General features: G+C 43.1%; 1 long non-coding RNA gene across 1 annotated transcript; it reads right to left on the bottom strand.

Moving 5' to 3' along the window:
* Positions 1 to 731: 731 nt before the first annotated feature.
* Positions 732 to 2,484, bottom strand: LOC144096830 (uncharacterized). The gene is made up of 3 exons (XR_013306855.1): positions 2,202 to 2,484; positions 1,345 to 1,438; positions 732 to 810 (listed from the first exon to the last, which is right to left on the bottom strand). It is a non-coding gene; the product is annotated as an uncharacterized LOC144096830 (long non-coding RNA).
* Positions 2,485 to 2,723: the final 239 nt, after the last annotated feature.

Here is a 2,723-nt window from a genome sequence, read left to right as displayed (position 1 = left end):
CTGACATGAGGGTGCTTGTGAACGTGCAAGTCCCATGTTTGTTTTGCACCAAATGTGTTAATTGGGAGGTATGTTTAACTAAAGAGGGGCATCTAACATGGGCTTCAGCTCTTCATTACTTCCCTTCTATATCCCTCCCTTATATCACGGTTCAAGTGTCCACCAAAATGTGAGACAGTTACTGTTACATTTCCTTGAATTTTCCTTCAACTAATTTTAAATTTTTCAAGTATACAGCTTTATGAAGGTAGAGGTACAAACTGTGCAGTATAACCATATGCTATGGCAATAAACCAGCAATAAATCTGTGCTGACAGCAGCTTGCCCAGTGCATTGCAAGGATGCTATATCATACAAGGATTGGTGTCATCTTGCAATGTTACATTACTGACTGACAATTTGGTCTCTATCAGAAATACTGGTAAACCATCATTGTAGAGCACAATGTTTTTAAAGGGATAAATGAACATATAGGTCCTTTTCGAGGACACATATGCACACCAGGCAACAGGTGTGCAATGTCAAAGCACGTTTATGTTAACAGCAGCTGCGTCAAGAGCTACATCAGCGACTATATTTTGTACAAGTCTACAGTTCTGGTAATTATAAGCTGAGGCACTGCTGTGAAGTGCATGTAGAGTTTCATGCATTTCTAAAACTAGCTGCAAGCCTATATTGAAAATATTTTTCTAAATAGGCAGCTAAGATATGCATCACTGAAAAAGAATAACTACCATGAACGGATCAGGAGGGATGACACAGCCGAAGGCAGGAAGCACGCATGGCCCAATAGATGCTGGCCGCTGGCAACTGCAAATAAATACATCCAGAGCAACAGCTGTCAGTGGCTGTAGCCATGTCATGAATGACAAGAGAGGAAATCGTCTACTGCTTTAAAAACTAAACTTAGACGTACTATAAGTAAATAAAAAACCAATGAGCTAGCCCATGACAAAACAAATGAACAGATTTTATGTAATGCACCCATATACATTCTTTGAGAAGAGTCACAATGACTGTTATAACCACACTGAAAGATGAGCTGGCTGAAATACCGCACACCAATTTGAATATAGGATGTGCAGGTTTTCATTAATTCCTATCATGGTGCCTTGCACCAATGTCTAGGTACTAAATTGAAAGTTGCAACCAGTCTGCCTTGGATAAATGAGAAGAGAGAATGGAAAAAAGCATGCCTTCACTAGCAGGAAGCTTGATACCTCCCAGCACAGCTTGGCATCATAGAAAAATTGCTAGCGCATTTAACAAATCTGCATACAATTAAAAGCTGCACAAATTTGTCGACTCGCAATGCAAGTAAAGGCAAGAGAAACAAAAAAATACCAAAGAACACTCGTGAGTGCGGCGAAGGGAGGTCTGTGGGTAGGATCCCGTGCCTGGGAAGAGTTCCGAGCTCGGAGAATCGCCGGCACCACAGCTGATGACACGCAACCAAGAATAAATAACAAAGCGAAAATAAGTAACAAAAAAAACCATCGACAATGGCGAACGACTTGAATGCGGGCCGCAAAAGCGAGGGATATAGCAAAAAGGTAGAAATCCTAAATAATTCTGCAGTTGCATCTCCGACAGCTCGCAGTTCTCAGAAGGAGAGGAAGCATCAACGTTTACAGCTCAGGAGACGCAAGATTGATCTAACTTTGACATAACACTGCCTCAAATCCTGTTCCATTGGGGAAGCACAGACAAGTTTACAAATGACAAGGCGATGAATATGAACTAGCCTTTCGCATGCGATCACTGTCTCAAACTTTAGTATGACGCATAATAATGCACAAGCACTAATCCCATGAGTACTAACTCTGAGCAAAATAGTGCGGCGTCTGATCGCAGCTGGCCTAGCGCGAGCGCTCCGCCGCGCGGCACTTCTCGCTCATCGTCTTCTACGCAGCGCAAATCCATGCTTTTGCACCGAGTGTCGAAACGCTAGCAAGCGAAAGCGTAACTTTGTTGTGATATCTGGGGCCATTTTTATTTACCACGGCACGCGAGTAATAAATGCACATAAAGACAATGAGAACAATACTTGTCATGCAGTATATAGGCCCTGCTTTTTTGGCGCCGCATTATAGCTGCGGCAACCGCAGGCGGACTGCCTCCACTCACATCCCTATATAGCCGCATACAAATAGCGCGTGTGAATACAGATCATTAGCTAAGAAACGCAGAGCGGGACTCACCGGCCATGCGATTCATCCAGGCTTAGTAAAACGGCGCAGGAGTCTTCGTTCCCCTAACAGATGAAAAGACGTTGCAGCACTCTTTCTTCATGGCTTACCCGTTGAAACTCGCCAATGTTCACAGGCCGAAATCCTGGTCGTTGGCTTCCAAAACACACTCCTGCTCACCTTCCTATTGAATGAGTTCTTCAAACGTGTCCGCCGTACAAGTAATCAAGCAATGCCTCAAAGAGGCAAATAATACAAAACACGTAGTATCGGTTGCGCTGCAATGGCGCCGACGGCTGCGCTTTCGTGTCGGTGAAAATTTGCAACCGACAAAAAAATTAGTTTTTTAAACCATGAATACTTATATTACCTTCACAACAAAGACACTGCATTTATTTTAAATTATTTTTATATTATTTAAGAATAATAAAGCGCTTTCAGTTACTTTTTCTGGTATGTCGTTTGTAGAAGCTGCGATCCTGTGATCCCCTGAAGTGACCCGGATGCCTAGCTGACGACGGAGCAGACGACGGA

The sequence above is a fragment of the Amblyomma americanum genome, chromosome 1 (assembly GCF_052857255.1).
Source record: "Amblyomma americanum isolate KBUSLIRL-KWMA chromosome 1, ASM5285725v1, whole genome shotgun sequence".
Classification (NCBI taxonomy): domain Eukaryota; kingdom Metazoa; phylum Arthropoda; class Arachnida; order Ixodida; family Ixodidae; genus Amblyomma; species Amblyomma americanum.
The sequence above is the reverse complement of the archived record's forward strand: the minus strand, read 5'-3'. Positions and strand labels throughout refer to the sequence as shown.